The sequence below is a fragment of the Coptis chinensis genome, chromosome 1 (genome assembly GCF_015680905.1).
Source record: "Coptis chinensis isolate HL-2020 chromosome 1, ASM1568090v1, whole genome shotgun sequence".
Classification (NCBI taxonomy): domain Eukaryota; kingdom Viridiplantae; phylum Streptophyta; class Magnoliopsida; order Ranunculales; family Ranunculaceae; genus Coptis; species Coptis chinensis.
In genome coordinates, this window is record NC_141456.1 from 46,724,858 (window position 1) to 46,732,233 (window position 7,376).

The following is a 7,376-nucleotide window of genomic DNA, read 5'->3' on the forward strand; positions in this document are numbered from 1 at the left end:
TTAAGTTTGTTTGAGATGGATCGGTTAATTAGCAATTTGTTAGATGAGTTATGTAAATTATATTGTTGTTGGATTATATATGAGACTTGATTTTGAATTAAGTGTTCGAGTTATTTAATTTTTTTCTCTGTGAATAAATCATGTAATATGAACAGGTTCTTGGAATGATTTTTTTCGTAATGGACTTGAGTTGTCAGGGTGTATGAATGCATTGGTTTACATGAATTTTCAGATTTACAGGAAAAAAAAATGAAGAAGTTATGACGGCTTCCAAACAACTGTCGTGTTACATACCAATTCTTGATAGTTTTTAATGTTAATTTATTGACGCTTTTGTTTCTCATGGTGACGCTTAAATAAAAACAGTCATAAAGAAGGTTTATTTCTTGACGCTTTTTCTAATAAAACTATGACGGTTAAGTAAAACATGTCACGCAAAAGGATCTAATTATGATGTTTATAAATGAATTTTTGTCATATTAAGTTTGAGCATTTATGTCAGCTTCTTCAGAACCGTCATCAAAATTATGACGCTTTTAGTTAACTTTTATGACGGGCTCTATAATGACGGTAGTTTTTTTAATTAAAAAATGTCATTAAACCTGTTTCATGACGGCTAAAAGCCGTCATCACAAGTCATTTTTTTAGTAGTGTTAATTACTATGATTTTTTTTTTATATATATATATATATATATATATATATATATATATATATATATATATAATCATAGTAATTAAAAAATTTCATCTAAATCATCTTAATAACACCCCGCATAATACACCATCATAAATCATCATCCTGTTATATATATTTTATTTTTTTAATTTACGTAATTAGTGTATTATGGAGACGTGATTACGAAATATGCAATTAAAAACAAAAGATGCCAAAATAGAAATTAACTAACATATACTAGTTTACGCAGAAAGTCTACCCATGCAAATATATATTACCTATACATGCAACTATATGTAAGTTATAATGAGCTAGGAAATGTCGAGAACGAACTCATGCAATTGAATACCGCATACGTGAATTGATGTAACATACACATACAAAAATATTCTAAGCAGGTGGTTTGGCGCTACGCATATATCAAAATATATTCGAATCATATTAATTGTGTTACGTGAATATGTAATGACGAACCACCTTTACATGCACGGAGTTCTCATGCCAACATACAAATATACGAGGTAAAATAGGTTATAGCAAATAACATCCTCAACAAAGTTTGAGGAGTTTAAGAGTTTGAAACCTGGCGTCCCGCGATTCCTCGTATAGCGATCGACTACTCCCGAGCTTATGCTAACTAGAAAAACAGGACCAGAGAGCCCAAAAGAGTATTGAAAAGGAAAGTGGCCTGTACCTGAAAACCGGAGTGTTGATACTCCAGGTTAGTCTCGCGTGCTTACTAATTCAGTCTTATCTGAGACTCTTTTGTCTGTTCAGTACTTCAAATTCCTACGGAGTACTTAGACTGTGCTAATGAAAATAAACAAAACTTGGTTCACAGATATTTGTTAGTAGAAAAAGTTAGGGTAAAGAGTTACGTAAGTTGTTAGTATTGTAACAGAAATGAAAATTTAAAAAGATGAGGAGGTAGGGGAGGGGGTTTTTATGGATGTATTCCAGTTATTACGTTAAGTCCAGAGTCCATCGGCGTGCAGTGGCGCCATTTGATAAACGCGTATTTTTCTCGAACGTTTATTGGTTTTCAGTTACTTATTTTCTTAAGTCCGAGGTCCACAGTCCAAAGTCCGAAGTCCAAAGACCCAAGTCCAAAGTCCAAATTCCAACGTCCGTATACTCGTACGTTTTAGTCAAGTTACCTTACTTACGTGGGTTTGGTAGGATAGTTCGAGTAAGGGATCGTCCAAACCTTAGGGCTCGGTTATGTTCACAACTGGAATTACAACTTTTAGTGAGTAGGATTTTTAGGTTTTTTTAATTGGTTTAATAAATTTTACGGTAATGCAATTAATGTAAATTACTACGGTGATTTTTATGTAGGTGAACAAAGGTGGAGAAACAGGGAGAGAGTTAATCATGCTCATGCAAAAATCGTTTTTCAACAGTTTACTATTACATCACTACATCTCTAATTCGTCTCGTGTTCGGAGACGACGTCGAGTATTGATCCCTAGTGCATGCCCACATCTCTAGGTCGCATTTCACTAGCATAAGGAGTTTCAATAATATCTCATCTCTGGTATATTATTTCAGCTCCTGGCTCGATTTCACATCAGCTGGACGAATTGGAGAGCTGTCTGACACCAAAGAGTCGTGCAGAGACATTTTGTCTGGAGCATCGTGATCCAACTTTTGTATGATCGATCATTTTGGGACTGGATATCAAATCTATGCCTAATTCCTAAGTAGTGATTCTAGAATATTAACGAGTTAATCCGGATTTTCACACGAGCAGCATAACCCTCCCCGGGGGGGGATTAGCTTATGGTCATAGAAGGAATAATAGAACTTGCTGTATACATTAAGTAAATAAATGCAGGACATGAATTAAACTAGAAAAGAACTGACTGTTATTAAGGGTAAAATAACTTACAGTATTGTAAGTACTGAAGCAATAAACTAACTAGGCGGAAGCTAAAGCATTAATATGTTGAAGGGGTAATAATGAAGGCGGGGGCCCCTCATATATATAGGCTGGAGACTGAAGACCCATTTAATTGAGTTTTGTTCGGTAGCTAATTGATTTCTTCAAAACTTTGAGAATCAAAGTTTTGTTTTGATCTGTTTTAATTTTTTGTCTTTTTGCTGATTTAAGGTTTTGTTTGTTAGCTCATTTCAATTCAAACCACCTGGTTTAAATTGGTGCGTGTCTTCTCTCTTGCCAGGTGGTACCAAATTGAAACCATTCTTTGCCACCTGCCTATGCTGACTCGTCATGCCTTCTGGCCTCGCAGAGTGGGTCCACTTAGTGTGTCCAGTGGCGGCGCCGATTTTGGCGTTTTTACGACTTTTTGTCCTTGCGCAGAGTTCGTCACCCGGGTCGCTATGGCAGCTTCACTAGCCAACGTCGACATCTAGATTTATCCGATTTGAGCTTCGGAAGTTCGGTGCTTCTTTATATGTGGGCCCGTTCTGCACTGGTTTTGTTCTTTTGGAAACTTCGGCTCTAGTCAGGCTTTGTTGGGCTTCACGGAGGTTGAGTGGGAAACTTCAAATATTCCCGTATTCCCGTACTTCAATGCATGTTTTATCACTATATTTATTTTAATTGCGGAAACCTGCAAAAGTACGAAAATATAATTATTACATGATTATTAAACACATAATCGACCAAAATGCTATGTCTCTCGGGGTTTAATATTACAGTTTTGGGTGCTTATCAGTGAGCAGGTGGCTGACACATGAAAATCTTGAAAACTGAATTTTCACTATGAGGTTGAAGACCGAGGCAAGTTGGTGTTTGACAGTCCTAGCACCAGCCTTCTCTCATAGCACGTCTCTTACGTGTGTATGAACTCTTACCCAAACCAGGAATGGTTTTTAGTATATGTGTTCATATCTTCAGTTGCAGCTCTCTAGGAAGTGCCTGCATACGATCATTGAAACTGATCCATCTAGTTTTTCTAGGAAGTGCCCTCTTGGAGGAAACATCATTAATGAATAACTCTACTTAAGGTTGTTCCTATGTTTATGCTATTAATATCTTCTTTCCTTTTATGTGAGCTTGGGCAGCTATTCAATGAATCACCAATTAAGGCAAACACAAGGAATACTTCCCTTACTCTAAAACGCCACACAACTAGAAGAAAAGTAGAGAATAATAGTATAATATTTAATTACAATAAATAAAATCCTATTCTAGCATTATATTCAATTATAATAAATAAAAGCATGTGACTAGCAAATATTCAATTGCAATAAATAAAACCCTAAACTAGCATGATATTCGATTGTAATAAATAAAAACCTTAATCTATACTTCCATCCCCTAGTCTGGGCAATGGAACTAATAACTAAAAATATAAATAACTAACCTGATTGAAGAACACCATGAACCAGAAGAATCATCAAACCCTAAGCACCGGCTTCATCTCCTCCCTTGAAAGAGAAGATTAGCCTTCCATAAAAAAGGAAGAACACGAAGAACGGGAAGAAGAAGAGTCGAAGAACATAAGACTAGAAAGACTAATTTATTAAGACTCGACTAGTTAAAACCGAATATTTTATTATTAATCTCTCTCTGCCTCAAGTTATGGAGACAAGAGTATAAGTGAATTGGCCAATTACATGAGGCACTTAGGTCTTCTAATTATAGAGGTTACTGATAAGAGCCCAAAACTGTAGTTTTAACCCTATAACAGTCATACTTTTAGACCAATTATGTGAGTAATAATTAAGAGTTAACACTGATTACGTGTTTTTATGCATTTCAGGTTTCAAAGTCCATTATGTGTAGAAATGTGCCACTTTAGCGAGATAAAGGAGCTAAGGTCGGTTACTAAGGAGTTCCATGATTTAAGGCCAAGATTCAAGAAGACAAAGCCTTTCTAAAGCCCGGTCAAAAGCTGAAAAGTCGACGCGGGCTGAAACATCACACAAGTCAACAGACCTTCCAAAAGCCGTATCTTTGGACTCAGACCTCGGAATTGGGCCTACCTTATGTCAAAACGACCGGCTCGGAAAGAGATTTCCAATGGTCTAAGCCTTGACCCAATCAGAGGAGCATAAGTGGACGAAAAGTCTATTGAATCCAACTATAGCTGAAGAGGCCTTTTTGGACTGAAAGAATTGGGTTTTGGGCCTGATTCTCTGGCCCAAAACATGGCTCCAAGCCCATGCACGATTTTTGGATCTGGACATATAAAAACAAAAGCTTAGCTCTTTGTTAATGGTAGATAGTTAGACCTAGATTAAAGATTAGATTAGTAGCCTCCATTAATTAATTCTAGATCTAGTTTTCCTTAGATTTAATTAGTTTAATTTAATTAGTTTCATATCATGTTTTTATTTAATTCCTTGAATGATTGTTCTTCATTTAATTAGATAAATAAAATAGTTATAATTTTATCAATTTAGAATTGTGTTATTTCAATATATTAGATCTAGTTTTAATTATTGTTGGTTACCATTTATTAGTTGTTAATTAGAATTTAATCATTGTTTAATTAGATTAGTAAATTTCGAATCTTGATAATATGTTTAGTTTAGATTCATATGGGAATGATTGCGGAATGATTCAAGGCTAAAACCTCCATTAGAGGGGTTGATGAAGCCTTGATGAAAACTTAGTGGTATAGTGTAGAAGCATTGTAGAGTCTATTCCATTCTAGAAGGTCGTGATTCGCCATGAGAATGGGTGGACGACCTCATATGCTAGTTAGTACTCGGTAGAAATGCCATGAACACTAGGGATTAGAACTCGAATTTCTTACCGTAAGAACGTAAGAATCGAGATACAAGAATCTATGCTAGGCTATTAAGTTGGATTCGAGGTGGATTCAATTCCCCTCTAATCCTTTATCTAGATTCAAAACAATCATATTGCCATAACATTCGTAGTTAGATTCAACATAATCAATTTCATATAGGTATCGTAGTATAACACACCTTCGTAAAGCTCTCATTGACTTTAAGATTGATCAATTAGACTAGAAAACATTCCATGCTAGAGCACTAGGAGTGGAACGAACCTCTTACTCCACTATATCTCAAGGGATTGAGAGTAGAGAAATCTTTGATAAACGAGACATATAAGATTAGTTTTAGTTTACTTACGTTTTGAGTTCAACGTTCATTTCGTAGGTAAGCTATTCAATTTTATCTTTATCAAATGGCGCCGCTGCCATCTTAGTTGCACTTTAGCATTGTTTTCATAGTAGAATTAGTCATTTTTAAAGTCCCATTAAACCCACCCACCCTTGTTTGATTCATACTGTGGTTATCCGTTTCAGCGTTGAAAAAGTTCCGACAAATTTACACTGAGCGCGACCGTGCCTGTAAGGAGCGCACCTGCGCCCTATAGTCTGGAACACGAGCACGACCCGCCCTCAGACCGAGCGTGACCCGCCCTCACACCGAAGCGACCGCGCTAAGTCACTGAACAAGGAGCGACCGCGCCCTTTGCGAGCGCACCTGCGCCCTCATCAAAATTTTTCGGATTTCTACAGGTTTGTTTCGAACTTCGATTTTTTAAGTTTTTCAGTGTTCTAACTTGTTATTTACACTAAACACGCGTAAACAAGACGCTATTCATAAGCGAAGCAAGGACGCTATCAGGTATTCCTTTCTTCCATACCTCGCATCTCGGTTAGAGGCTTATACTAATATATCAAGATTGTTTGGATTGTTTTCGTGTTTAGACTTAGACTTGCATGAGATTAAGGTGCGGTGGGAGAAAAACACCGAGCGTAATTAACCGTCAACAAACAAACATATCGAGTATACCAATCACTACACTTCTAACTACTATCCCACCAACCATACGACATAATGGTGAAGAAAGAGACTCCTCTCTCCGACTTCTACAAAGCTTTGGCGATAGCCCTAAATCTTGCATCGTTCTAGCGGACCCGGTGGGGATTTTGAATCCCCAAACATATTTAATTTGTTACCCGTTTTCCATGGGTTAGGCCATGAAAAACCTTACCAACACATGCGTAGGATTGAACAAGTTCTTATAACATTCCATCATCCTACGGTTGGTGCGGAACAAATTAAACTGAGGGTATTTTCCTTCACCTTAGCCGATAAGGCAGCGTCTTGGTTAACTGCCCAAGCGCTGAACTCTGTGAACTCGTGGGCTAAACTTGTTCAGCTATTTATGGAACATTTTTACCCACCCCTAAACACGGATGAGATCCTTTCCAAGATTTATTTTTTCCGACAAAATCCTCATGAATCGTTTTCTGAGGCTTGGAATCGTTTCACCGATCTGCTTATAGAGTGTCCACACCATAATCTAGCAAAAGACCGTTAGTTCGTGCCTTTTCAAAAGACTTCAACATCACCATAAAGAAGTCCTTGACATAATGAATGGGGTAGTTTCCTAAGTAAAGGAGCCCTGAGGCTTACTAATTTTAGAAGAACAAACTAAACACAATAACAATTGGGAGTGATGATATCCCCGCTCCGCTAGTTCTTCTTCAACAGTTAAGGCCGCCGGTATGTTTGAGATGAAACCCGATCCAGAACTTAAAAATTTAATCGAATCTCTAACTAAAAAGGTAGAGGCTATGTCTATTCAACACAATCCTATTCCCGTCATGAATGTCAACTCCAACCCATGTAATTTCTGAGTCCTGAGCACCCTGACTCCTATTGTCCTCTCGCCTATGAACAACAACAATTAGAGCAAGATAATGTTTGCTCCATTAATAACTATCATATTCCTAATGCCCCATG

General features: G+C 37.0%; 1 non-coding gene across 1 annotated transcript; it reads right to left on the minus strand.

Annotated features, from left to right (window-relative positions):
- Window positions 1-6,829: 6,829 nt before the first annotated feature.
- LOC147524303 (small nucleolar RNA R71) lies at window positions 6,830-6,935 on the minus strand. The gene has a single exon (XR_015206088.1). It is a non-coding gene; the product is annotated as a small nucleolar RNA R71 (small nucleolar RNA).
- Between the last annotated feature and the right edge of the window lie 441 nt (window positions 6,936-7,376).